Source organism: Macrobrachium rosenbergii, chromosome 2 (assembly GCF_040412425.1).
Source record: "Macrobrachium rosenbergii isolate ZJJX-2024 chromosome 2, ASM4041242v1, whole genome shotgun sequence".
Lineage (NCBI taxonomy): Eukaryota > Metazoa > Arthropoda > Malacostraca > Decapoda > Palaemonidae > Macrobrachium > Macrobrachium rosenbergii.
This window is the reverse complement of record NC_089742.1, coordinates 54,254,664-54,269,715: the sequence shown is the minus strand read 5'-3', so window position 1 is coordinate 54,269,715 and position 15,052 is coordinate 54,254,664. Positions and strand designations below refer to the sequence as shown.

Here is a 15,052-nt window from a genome sequence, read left to right as displayed (position 1 = left end):
CACGTCCAAGAAAGGGAAGCCCAATAACAAAATTTAACAATCTTGGCTTCCTTCGAGTTGTGAAGATAGTGACACTGTCTTGAGGTTTAATTTTTGACCAGAAAAACTGTTTGCTTATGGATGGTCTGGCTTGAGTGGTATTTCCTTTGTCCTACAAAGTACCATACTCTCTCTACAAAATTTCCTTTCAAGGAATACTGTAATCCAGTTCCCATCTTTTTGTATTATTGCACCTATTGTTTACATTTCACTTATCACAGAAGTGCTACTGTTACTTAAAATAACTGTCCCCAGAGGTTTTGCAGCCATTCTTTCACTTGAGAGAGTGACGTTCACAACAGTTAAGTGGGTTAGGATGCAAACTCAAAAGATTTATGATCTTTTTACCCCAAAGCACCCCTATATCTAAAGATGCCAGGCTAATAAGTTCAAATCCATTGTTGTGAATCAGCAGCAATGTCTACAATTTATCGTGACTTCAATAACAAGAATAGTTGAAAGTGTGCTCAACATTTCCTTGAATTAAAAAAATCCAGGAATAATGACCATAATTATAATACAAGATCACAAAAATAGTAAAAAAATTTTCACAAATACTGTGCTAAATTAACAAACCCAAAGTACAGTTATTTCATAAGAATGCCATCATGTTTTTAATCAAAACTGTGCATCTTACACATATCAAGGAATGGATTTTACTAACAACATGTAAGAATAATGTGAGCATCTAGTTTTATTTACAATACAAAACACTTATTTTGCTAGTACAAGAATCACTGCAAGACTGTATAGCCTTCAAGAAATATTTCTAATTCATGAGCAATGAATACAGTATTAACTTTGGTCAACCAAAACCCTGCTTGAACTTGAACATGATTTCATTAATTAAATGAATTAAGATTGGCCTTTATTTTTACAACTCATCAATCTCACTTTTTTTAACCTATTTGCAGAATAGCAGTAAACAGCATGAAATATTTCTGGGTGCCTTTTTGGACTAAAAATTAATGCCTTTTTGGCTAATACTTAGATGCTGCTAAGATCTCCAGAATGTAAAATATATTGTAGCTAAAATACTACACATACCAATAGTTAGTTGCCATAATGCCTACAGTATACTTCTTTAAATAAGTTTCTTTTTGACTCTCTTATTCCAAAGTGAAAAGTAAAGCCTTTTCACCCTAAATTCTTAAGAATGCATTTATAAATGCAATACAGGGATACAGTCCTGAAGTAGGAGTGATACAAATTTTTAGCATACTGTACATGAATTTCACAATTTGTCATAAAATTAAGCCATCCAAGGTCTAAAGCAAAGAAAAAAGTTGAAAGTAATGGAGACATTAAAACCACAATTATTACTCACAAAAATGCAATCTTTTATACTTAAAAGCGAAAAAATTATAAAAAACCCTCTAGAGTGTTGCTTGTGGTTTTAAGCATCTTGCTAGCACGACAGCCTTTCAACTTTTATCATTAAAACAACTCAGGCCACTTGTTTCAAGTGTGTCCTAGTACGTGGTGCTATAAGCTTATCATTATACAAATGCCTTTAACAAAAACCACCTACACAGGAGCCTCTCCTTTGCCCTGTAGGTGAACAACTTTTCTGGTGCCAAATGACATCAAATTCACAAGGAGTGCTTCTGTGATTCACATTTAAAGCTTTCATACACTGTGTAACCCATATTTGAGAACATCATTGTGCAAAGATAATTATGCAATCAAAACCAAATGCAAACAGCTCTTGTTGACCCTAGAATTTCAATGTAATGGCACCAGTTGTAAACAAATACAAATACTGTATTTAATTTAGGAGGGGTAGAATACATCCAAAAAGGATGACAAACAAACTATCAAAATGAATTTTTGCCATGACAAAAAAGCTAATGATTTTCATATATACCGTAGTATTTAAAAATTAGAAAAACTTTATGAAATCCTTTAATCAGAGGCAGCTGAAGAAATGTCAAATTCAAGGCAAAATGCAATGGTTTATTATATCTGTTGAGACATGAGTGGTAAAGTCCATGGGAAAAGTAAATGAAAGAACATAAATAGTCATGAAACAATTCATATAGAAAGTTGAATTTTAATATATCATATAAATAACCACAGAAATTTGTTTCTGTACCAATGGTTACCATCAGTTTACTAAAGAAATTGGCATCAATACAGTACATACAGTACAGTACAGTATTCTATATAATCCCAACAAATAAGCACTTGCATCAATGTAGGATCACTAAATAATAAGATGACTTAAAAGGGCCTACAGCATAAAAGAATGATTGAATACCACCCTGTCCTCTCTCTGTCACAGGTATTTCATATCCCATCTCAAGAAAAAACAATTCTCCGGACCATTGTATAGCATTTCTGTATTTACAAGCAGAAAAACTTGCTGGACAAAAAAAAAATAAATAAATAAAAAAAGAAACAAAGGCAAGCACAAAAAACTGAAAGCAGCAGATGAGATAAAAGTAATTCCTCAAAAACCTAAGACTAAATTAATAACTGATCAAACCTTGAAATATGTTACATGACTTAATCAAAGCTAAACTTGATGACATGACATGATTCCAAAAATGTATATATAAAATGAATACTAGCCATCAATTCCTTATCTAATTGCACTGTTGTCATCCTCTATAATAAAGAATGAAATTGTCAAGACAGTCCACTTTTGTACTCTCTTTTTTGATAATGACGTTTATGATATACAATGAATGGCGATGATAATGGAAATGAGTGATAATCATGCTCTTGTGCAAATTAAACATCTAATCCAATTATATTAACAGAGAGATAATAAAGATGAATCATTTAATATTAAAGTCAATGGGAAAGTTTGTGATAAAACAAGAATGCTTAGTGAGGAAGGTTCTGGGGATGTACTGAGAACAGAAATAGCATAGGACTTAATGCAACATTTAATGTGTAGATACCATGGACTCAGTCTCTGGAAGTTACGGGGTGTTACATCTCCAAAAGTAGTGACAGAGTTCCTGTGGAGGGTTTAGTTCACAAAATATCAATCTCATGCTGTCTCTTATGTTACTAATACATTATTTAACACAGATTCAACATATCTTAGGCCAACAGCACATTAATAAGTTTAGCAGCGTATTGTGCCACATTCAAGGAGCACACGTACACAAGAATCCTGACTGTAATCTCATACTGTGTATTGACATCCCTCAAGAAGTCTAATATAGTCGAATCATAGGCCATAAGTGATTTTCGGAATCTCCAAATTCATCCCTTTTACAAAGGTCTGCTAACTTCTATAAAATTTGAATTACCTGACAACCATCCTGTCTTGTTTTAGATAACCCTACAGATATTTATGATGTGCAGAATACAAAACATAACCTAAAATTCATGGTATTTCATTTTTGGTCTGCTAAATCTCAAGTCCACAATATACTGCTTTTAATAGTCATTATGCTCATATCAGGATCTATTCCGTGAACTGTTTTATCCTGTTGAAAGAGGGTACAGTATATGAATGTGGTCTTATTTAGAAGTAAAGAGTGATTTCTTGACCACAGAGATGCTTATAACAGGGAGGTCAAAATGGGAGACAAAACTAAACCTTCAAGAAACTTCTGAACTTTATCATTCCTTTTACAATCGAAACAAATACAGCAGTTAAATATTTCTGTTCTTACTTTTGGGAATTTAAGAATCATAATCAATGATGATCCTCCAAGGCTTTATTACGAACCTGACTTATAGAAGAACAGATTTTTTTCCTTCCCTCACAAAGATGTCAGTCTACATTTCCTTTAAAGACAGCCCCCCCTCTCTCTCTCTCTCTCTCTCTCTCAGCATTAAACACCCCAGCCAAGGAAAAGCCAGTACAGTACTGTCTATCAGCCTCAAAGAACTACTCTCTTTATACTTCTTTCTTATCCACTGATACAATCTCATTAGTAAATTTTCACCATTTCCATGAATTTCAATTAATTTCAACATTTCTTAATGCTGCACATTACTTAGATAAGACTGCGTTTGTCAGGAGTATCAATATCTCTTCTTGATTATATACAACACCTGTGCCTTGGCAACACTGCTTCATAGTGACAAGAGATCCATGGCCTCTCCCTGAGTCTCCAGAATTTTTCTCAATAATGTTCAAAACTCCAACAGTTTTTACACATATTTTTCACTCACAGGTAAGCCAACTTGCAAATCTTTGGCATCACACAAGTCACAGGAGGCTATGCTGCTAATCCTCAAGAACTGCTCAGAGTAAGAGGAAATTTATCTCTTATTCTGATACTGCTTAGTGGAAGATGCAGCAATACCAATCTTCAAGTTGTGACAAGGCAGTTCTGAACTGTCAAGAAACTTCAGCCATATATGCTGTGAAAATTGCACTCTCACTGTTTACCAAAATGGCTTATAAAACATTCTAAGTGAGTGAAGATAAGCCCTGAAAGATACTGCCAACTCTAAAGAGACCATTAAAAAAGAAAAAAAGGTGGAGGTTCTATAAGTAAACAGAAGAGGGTAAAATTTAAATTCGCAGCTCACTAATTTCAGCTTCAACCTTCATGGAAGCAATAAAAACCTAAGCTAGCCAAGCTGAACCAAGTGCAATCCAAGTGGCTTACTGGACAAAACGTTGCATGGAAGTCTATCTCGAGACCACTCATCAAAAGGAAGCTAAAGATGTTTCAGAAAATAAGGATTAAAGACCCATGTGCCTTTCTAGATGGGAGGCTGAAAAATCTCAAACTTATCAAGGAATCAAGTTGTAGGTTAATTGAAAATTCCAGTCTAATGATGCTGAAGCTCCTGAACATCAGAGAGATGTTCTTAGAACTCATACTCAAGCATGGACTGAATTCCTGCCAGACTTACAGTATAGATGAAACAGACCTATTTTTTGAGTGTCATCCCTGAAAAAGAAAAACTCTGCCAGCTCATCAGTTACTCTGCACATTTAACTACTTTATTACGAAATGATGGTCATTTTGAAGGGTTTCTCCTCACATTAAATATCAAATTTTAATATGACTACCTATATCTTTGAGTACCTCAACTTACATTTTACCACATATCAGTGCTGTCTTCATTCTACAACTTCCTGCCAAGTCGGGCAACAACTTCAGTCAAATCTGCTAGACAGCATTATGGTCCCTAATTTTAGGTAAAGTCTTTTTGTATGTTTGAAATTAATGTGTATGCAGCCTGCAAACTCCTTTCCCTGCAAAATACTCTATATTCATTCAATTTCAAGTATTCATTTAGTATGAGCTATTACAAACACTGAAAATACTATTAATATAAATGTTTTTATACTACTGTACTTACATTTTGAAAACTATAAACAACAGGTTCAGAAGAGCCTCTTATATGTATATTCTTTGATTTTACCAATGGCACCAACTATTTAGCTAAATACAAACCAATCTGAAAAATTCTAATTCCCAGGTATGTTTTTAAAATATCTGACCACTACACAATTCTGTTAAGGCTGCCAAGATTTTAATAGAATAAATAATTAGGTACATTGCTTTCATATTCAACTCCAGCATTAGGCAAATACCTCCATGACCTCCATGAAGCAGCACTGTATTTTATCGTAATAAACTTATATTGCAGAAAAGCCTAAAACACCTTAAAAACTAAATTCTTACCCCTCTACACCAAGTACCTTCAACATTTCAATCTGAACCTATGGTGGGACTACAGCAGTGCTTTGCCATTCTTCATTTTACTTGAAGCTTGCTTTACATCTACAGATTTTACCTACATCACAAGCCCCTCCACTGCCTCCACCTCCCCCAAAATCCCTTTTCATTTTCTGTATGTGTATTTCAAAAATCCTTACAGTAGTCTAACAAAGGATAAAGCTACTAACTTATATGCAAAATTATACAGATGGGTTTGCTCTTCTTCAGACACAATATAAAATATCTGAAATAAAACCTTCTGTTTCATCTCACTTTAACTCAAAAATTTTTGTTTTTAGGTGCTTTAAAAGTCTCTCAACCATCTACATGTACAGTATACCTACTAACAAAAATGTAGTAACCATTATTGTCTTAGTATGCTGATATAATGTGCGTAAATAAATTTTTCTGGAATATGCAAAGCTATCTATTCATTATTTTATATTTTTTCAGCTATCCAACTAGGATAAACTAAACCTTTATTCAGTGTTTTTGGGGACCTCATTTTCCTAGTCTTCCTTTAAAAGCAACAATAACTATAATAATATGACTTTCAAAACCTATAAAGGATGTGCAATTGTAATGTTAAATGTTAATATACCTCCTCTATCCTCCTGGCACATTCTACTGTAATCTTAATTAAATGTCCCAATAATAGTGCCACAAATCAGAAAACACAGCCATTCTAACACTGGAACAACACGCATGTGCATAACATGAACCATTTTACCTGAAGCAATGTTACCTGCCATGCAGTTTTCAACAATCTCCAAATAACTGCAGTCCTTTTATAAACATTTTTCTTATTAAACCATCAACAGTTTTTATTTTTAATAATGCTTATGGTTGGCTATGATGATGATGATGATCATGATGCTGATAGTGATGACCACAGTGACTTGATGATGATAAAAACAGCAGCTATAAAAGGTCCAACTCTGGGACTAAAAATAATCTTTTAAAAACCGCAACAAAAGTTGCAAGCTAACATTTCAATGACCAAGAACAACTTTTAATTTCTCAATCAGCAAATATTTTCACTGTTCACTTAGTACTTTCTTTTATCACAATTAAACTAAATGCAGCTATTAATTTCTGGATAAGTACACCTATAAAATATCATACTGCATGACCAAGGGTACCTCTCTCATCCATGAATAAAATTATACCAGCTCATTAAAACTACCCATGAAAATTCCCTGGCAAACCACGAGGAAGGTGTAAGGTGATCATTCCACAAATGAATAAGGTTTTACAAGACTCCTTAGCAATTTTCAGCACAACATATTTTGATGACAAGTTTTACTGATTTTAGTGAAAGGATTTAATATATACAAAGTAAACAGTGATTATAGTCATAAAAAATTGTGTAGTATTTTATAGTATGTGGGAACTGCAAAACAGTTCTGTTTTAAAGAATACTCCACAACATTCAAGTAAAAAAAATAGACTAAAATGACATAGTGCAATACAGGACTGTATCATGAAAATTCTGATGCTCGAAGATGAATATTGCTCTATGCCATGCCATGCAATGGATCTTAAAAATTATATTTCTCTAAACTCTACTATTTACCATATATGAATTAGCTCCCTGAAAAAAGAAAATTTCGATCATTTCTCATTCATGCAAAAACTACATTATAGTTTTCTTCACTAATACCAATCTGACACATTATGTATTTTAATTTACAAACAAGCGAGCAACCAAGTCATAAAATTTGAGAAAAAGATCTAAATTCCTTAAAACTGTTTCTTATCAAGCAAAGCGTTATTTTACTAAAGTCATTAACTGCCAGGTCCATTTATTTTAACCATACCATAAAAGTTACAGCTGAGGTTATTAGCAACAATTTCAAGTGGCAGGCCTAGATCTGAGATCATTCCAAATACCTGGTCTATTTGCCTAATTTAAACTTCACAAAACATCAACCTGCAGTTTGAACTCAAAAACAATAAATAACTTTTAAACACTACAATACTTTATGCTATAAATGAGAAGCCATATACAAAAAATGAGAACACGTCCACAACATTTGATTCTAGGGGAAAAGATGAGTTCAAAAGGAGTTTTTGGTAGAAAATGAATCGGCAGAACTCTGTCACTTGCTTGTAAAGTAATTTGATATGTAAAGTTCTTGCATCCCCATGAACTCCTATACCTTATATTGTAACTAAGGAAACTTTTAAATACTGTCACAGCACAAAGGTACAAGAGAACAAGATATCTATGAGGTCATCCCTCAATGGTAGAGGAACTCACATTACCAGGCTCAAAACTAAGTTGTGCTTGAAATAAGCTTGTATTGCAAGTGCAACAACTAAAAGGCATAAGCCTGTAGCAAGACATGCCCCTAATAAGATAATGAGATATAGTTATGCAGCTAATTCTCCCATTCAGTGGGGCAGCATTGTGCATGATCAATATCTAAAGCATCAACCAAAGATGAGCTTGAAAGAAGCATCAACCAAAGATGAGCTTGAAAGAACATCTTCATTTACCCCATATTTCACAGAGCTGAAGAGCTCTCTCTCTCGTACCAAATTAAGTACGTAATTCTTTTGACAGTAAAGAAAAATTAGGCTAGTGCAGTAACTTAAGGAGTGATGCAACAGAATGAATCATATAAGGAATCAGCCTTTTTACAAATCATCTGACAATAGTATTACAGTAAACTTCCACCTCTTCAATGTCTTTTATCAAGAGGCTAGGCTCATGCTGAGCTCCTCTCAAGTCAGAAATTACTAACATGTTTCCACAATCCGAAAGTGGACTGGTTTACCACATGCGAGAACCATCAACTTCCAATGTATGTCTCTGAGCATTCAAGCAATAGCAAGAGATGCATTCCTACAAGACTGGAACAAATGGAGGATGATATACCTTTTTCCCCTCATTGTCCCAATTTCAAAAGCGCTTTGAACAATCTACTAGCTCTAAACGGAACCGCTTGCCTAGTAGCACTGAAATAGCCAAACAGTCATTGGTTCCTTATTTCTTCAACAACAGGAGAAAGAATAAATTCCATTGCCGTCCGTTATTCTATCCTAGACAGAAGGAGGGGAAGTCGTCTACGCATCCTCCTTTCTGAGCCGTGACCTTCACATGTAATTTTAAATCTAGTATACCGTGAAGATTATTTGCCTAACATTGCTAGGCACCTAGTGCAAATACTAAGGACTTCATCTATCCAACATACCAGTCTGTATGGAAAAGCGGTTAGATTACCTCCACACTGAGAGCCCAGTTGAAATCAATGAAAACAGTTTCACATTTCATTATCTTCTGAGGTCAAGCACCTTGCTATTTCAGCAATGGTTTTGGAATTTACTCTAATATAGAAATTGTTAATTTCATTCTCCAGTCTTTTATACTGCAAAGATCAGCTCCTGCATGGTTTCCCATTACCTGGCCCCTGAATAAGGTTCTTACTGAATATGTCATGGGTCCATAAACTTGCATTGCAAGATTCCAAGGGACAGAATACTCACAAGTGAAAGGAAAATGGCAATGAAAAAAGGAGTACAGATATAAATGAATATATATAATTATTACTACAGAGTACAATATGTTATGTATGGTAATAATAAAGCTAAATATATGTTATCATACTTAATAATTGTATGAATAAATAAGTGAAAGTGAAAAATAAAATAAGGGAAGGAATGCTTAAGAGTATTAACCTCAAGCAAGAGAACTGTGAAAGGCCATGGTAAGAAAGCTCTGGCATTCCTCAGTTGCACATACTAGTCCAGCAATCATTAATGAGAGCAAGACAACTAAATGAAGAACCCGATATAATCCAGCAGTCACAAATGCAAGCACAGGTACTACAGTTAACCAAAGAAAAAGTTATTGAGATAACATTAGTTAAAATTATAATCACAATACTCCCACTCTAATGAGTAATCTGGTGCTTCACTGTTTGTTTAAATTATCAAATGGCAATAACATCAGTTCATGTAATTATACTGTAAATGTTTAAAATAGCTGACTGGTGAAAGTGACTCCAGCTATAGTCACTGATCCAAAACACCACTCTGACAACTGAAAAACCATGAAACCATTGCCTCCAAAAGGTCCTATACACAGGATCTGTCTAACTACAGCTACTGGAATGAAAACTGTGAAATGGTGAAATGAGGAAAAATCCTAACCTCAACTTGAAATGACAAAAGGAATTCATAAGAAAAGTACCCCAGTATTGGAACTGGTGTATGTCACCAACATCAAAGTATCAAAAACATTTACAGGTTTATAGGTCACCCATGAGTAACTGTGGCAAGGGACAGGCCTACACTAGCTCATAACGTACTAGAGGCTGAACATGTACACATATGATCAGCAGGCACCTAAATCCCCTTTCAATTTATGCTGGTGAACAGACTGAATCATGCAGTGGTTACTGATGACTCACCAGGTCGACTTATGGGCTCCCCCTAAGCCCCATTCCCCTCTCACAGGGACAGTCAGGTTGTGTTTTGTCAGTGAAATCTAAGATACCAATCTAAGATGAACAGGACTTGAACTTAGGACCACCATACAGACAAATCCAACTGGGTTACCATGACATCTTTGAGCCTAACTCATCTATTTTGACTTCTGCAGCTTTTATATGATTCCTCCATTACCAACACTTTCAACTGCCATGGAGTTCACAATGAGTGTATGTCAATCCTCTGTTTTCAGAGAAATCAGCTTGTTATATAAAGGAAAGAAATTAAAATAACACCTGAAATTTCTTGTACGATATGTACGTAAACTAATCCCAGAGTCAAAAGCAAAGGATAACTGAATCATACCAATAAAGTACAGTATTTTGTACCATCTACTGCATAAGGGACAGGATACAGGAAATATTGTTCAATGAATATTTTATCTTTTAATAAGTACATCATAAAAGAAAAGAAACACCAATATTTATATGGTATGAAAGAAAAAGGTAAAAATGCATGTAATTTTCTCAAGGGTGATGTACAATTACATAATTCTGAAAGGAGCCAAGAATGAGAGAGGCAGCATATCCAGGTTAACAAAGGGTTTTAACTGAATCCATTTATCCTGCACTACCTTCATTAGCTAACCACTCTTGAACCTTGCAGTTATATCAATTCAGATATATACCATCAGCATGGACCAGCAGTAAATGCTTAAGTACAATAAGGATTTGCATGAGAACAGAATAATCTATAAATACTCAATTCTTATTTAACAAAGATTAAACTACCTTTGGAAGGGACCCTCCATAATTACTAAATTCTAAGAGCTAGTTCAAGAACCTTTACAGTTACATAAAACTATGTTATACAACTAATAATGGAACGCAATACTGCAGAACATACGAATACATACAAGATATAGAATCAAAGGGGCCAACTGTAACAAGCACTGTAATATAGTCACATTCTTTATCAGTGTACAAAACACAAGACAACTTAAAACTATTGTCAGAGAATCAAATCTCAAAATTCACTGGATGTTTCTTGCTGCAGATGATGGTTAACTTTAAACTATTGTTACAGTATATACGGTATGATCCATCCCCTAAATATATGGATGGTTACGGTAGCTAGTACAGTAAGTTACAAAATTATCCGACTTCAAACTTTTCAGAGAGAACTAATCCATTGGTGCAAAGTGCAGGAAAAGTAAAGAATCAAATCCTGGCATTCTGGCATTTAGGCAACACACTGTACATTGTATCCTAGTCTTTATGATAAGTCAATTAAAATATTAAGGATGCTATGAGGTATTGAGACATGAACAAGTTTGAACCTCATGCTGTGCTATTTTTTATTTTGTAAAAAGACTTTCTCTAAAAAAATTTCATTAAATAATATTGTAATATGACAGGCATTCCTATTCTTTTTTATTTTACAACTGTTTTGATACATCTGTATAAAAAAATTTCCAAATAGGGTCATGGGAACTACGCACAATACAGGCACCACCCTAATTATGAACATTCAACTTACAAACATTAAGAGATAAAAACAAACGGGATCGCAAATTAAAATTGTGTTCAGAGCACTCCCCTTTGCCACCTGTACGTTCAAATTTTGTTTTGCGTGCCTATTCTGTACATACAGTACTGTGTGCACATTGTACAGTTTTGTGTTTTAGGATGAAAAAACATGCCTTCACCTTCACATTCCTGTTTCAGGACATTCTCAAGGAGAATCTCGACCTCCAACCTCTTTTCCAGGGAGTCAGGCATTGTACAATGTTATAATGTAGTAACAATTACGGACCACATGTTATAGAACCGATGATCTTCCTTTGTGGGGTTGTAATCCCACAGGTTACAAACACCAGTCTTCCCCCCAGGCTCTGATGTTACCACTACTAAGTCTGGAGACTTTAAATATGTTCTTTACTTGATTAAGATAGCCAATTTCAGCAAGGCATAGTTGTCCAATATATATTTATTGATTGATTGATTATGAAATTTAGGCCTTGAAGACCAAGCGCCGGAACCCATCAGGATTATTCAGCGCCAAAATGAAGGTGAAATTATTTATTATTATTTGGTACGACTGGATACTGCACTTTCTATTTCTGCATGTTTTTCTCTCTTTTCTGTCACCTGCCTCTCAATTTTTACTTTTTGAATGATAATAAATTGTTATGTTACCAAGAGGGGTTGTGCAAACGTAGATGAGTATAGTTTGGAAAAAGACCCTCTCTCAAAATATATTTTATCAAATAAAATCAAGGCACAACAAGCATATATATATATATATATATATATATATATATATATATATATATATATATATATATATATATATATATATATATATATATATATATATATATATATATATATATATATATATATATATATATATTACACAGTGTGTATATATATATATATATATATATATATATATATATATATATATATATATATATATATATATATATATATATATAAACAGGCAGTCCTCGGTTTCATCGGCGGGTCCGGCTTACGGCGTTCGAGGTTTGCAGCGGCTTTTCAAATATATTTATCAGAAATTATTTCCCGGTTCGGCCTTGCGTTCGGGTTACGAAGCATCGTACGCCGATCCGATGGAAGAAATAAGGCTCCAAAATGGCAGAATAATAAAAATTTGGAGGTTTTTTTTTATGAAAAACTCAATAAAAATGCAGTTGACATCATTTTCAATACACCCAAAGCATTAAAAGTAAGGTTTTCTTAGGATTTTTAACGATTTTTGGTTTACGACGCTGACATAAAAACGAACCTCAAGCCGTAAAACCAGGGACTGCCTGTATTATATCTATATATATATATATATATATATATATATATATATATATATATATATATATATATATATATATATATATATATATATATATATATATATATATGTATATATATATATATATATATATATATAAAAAATAATATAATATACAGTATACATATACATACATATATATATATATATTATATATATATATATATAGGCAGTCCCCGGTTAACAGCGGGCTTGGTTAATGGCGATCCAATTTTATGGGGCTTGTCTAGCAACGAAAATCGGCAATTTTCAGCACTGAAAATCGCCAATTTCCGCTTATTGGCGCTGATACATACCTAACAGAGGCACCGATAACCGAAAATCAGCGCTTTTTGGTGCCGATAAGCCCCAAAAATTGCCGAAAAAGCCCCGAAAATTTCAGATTTTCAGTTAGCAGATTTTCGGTTATCATAACACCCTCAGAACGGAACCCTCGCTGATAACTAGGGACTGCCTGTATAATATATATATATATATATATATATATATATATATATATATATATATATATATATATATATATATATATATATATATATATATATATATATATATATATATATTATATATATATATATATATATATATATATATATATATATATATATATATATATATATATATATATATATATATATATATATATATATATGTATGTATATTACACACCATTGGGAATACACACCTAATATTACTAGAACTAGGTGTCAATTTAGGAACAAGAGTATTTTACATAGAAAATCAAGTCATACCTGGAAATATGATGGTGAAGGTCAAGAAAATCTGTCTTAAGTCCTTGACTATTTGAGTGATGCACATAACATTTCAGGGCCACATTGAAACTCGGGATCAAAATCATAAAAACTACGCTCTAAAATAAAACAGTCTAGTGTAAAATCCAAAAAAGATGAAGAGAACAGTAAATTTAATGAGCCATAATGCACACATCAGTGCAAACAGTTCTTCTATAGGGTGAAAGCATGCAGACACAGACACAAGAAGTTATGAAATAAATTCCTATCAGTTTCCATAAATGATATGTAGGCATTTTCCAAAGGATGTCAGTTCACAGTACTCTACATTTATTCATTTTTAGTTTTAATACAAAAATTAAGTCACTTCAATTAAAATTAACTGTACTTAAAATGGAAAACAAGGAGTCTACAGGAGCAGAGAGAGGTAAGTATTATTAGATCAACAACACATCTATCCTTTATATACACAGTTATCAACCCCAGAAGTGGCTTTTGAGTTAGCAACATCATAAAATCTTGGTCTAGTAGCAGCATATATTATTGTGTAAAATAGTAAACTCCTTACAGTATTTGCTGCTACTTTTACTCCATCCTTGCAATCTAGTTGCCAGTTTCACAAATGAACCCCTTTCCATCATATACCATATTTCTTGTTATTAACTATCAGCTTTTAACCAAAAAAGCAAATATAAAGACTCCATACAATTCTCTATAAATCTTAGCTGTAAATGAGTCAATATGTAGCCTGTATCACCATGTAAGGTAAACCAAGCCTTCCCATATCTTCATTTCAATAGGAGAAAAACAATAACAATGAATTTGAAATATGAAAAAAAGTACAACCAGCCTAACACGAAGTAAAGAGGAAGACGTTTTCCTCATTATCTAATGGGCAATCTTTACTTGATAGTTAGCCTGTCTGACACACCTTTTGGAAAAAGAAGGAAAAGGGCAAAAGTGTGCTACAGTGTACCCTCCAGCAAAGGCAATCAGCAGTGAGGTAGAGCCTGATTAGATTCATTATAATGCAGATCAGGAATATTTCAGTGTCTGTTGGCACCAAAGTGATTCTACAGTATAATGTGATTTAGCATATTATGTTCGCCATAAAAAAGGAGACTTTGGTGAAAAAAATTTTACATTTCTTTTTCAGCAGTCTCAAAACCTGTGTTTTTCTTCAAATACAGTGTTCCTGAATATCTGTCTACTATCAGCAATTGAAATGAATTAAGTTTATTTGATAGTACTTAATTTTAACATTTGTTAATCTAAAATTCTTAAAAATAAATGTTCTAATCA

General features: G+C 33.4%; 1 protein-coding gene across 14 annotated transcripts in view; it reads right to left on the bottom strand.

Moving 5' to 3' along the window:
* The window catches only part of LOC136846989 (bestrophin-4-like), a 199,390-nt gene that overhangs the window by 56,649 nt on the left and 127,689 nt on the right, over nt 1-15,052 (bottom strand). The window lies entirely within an intron of this gene.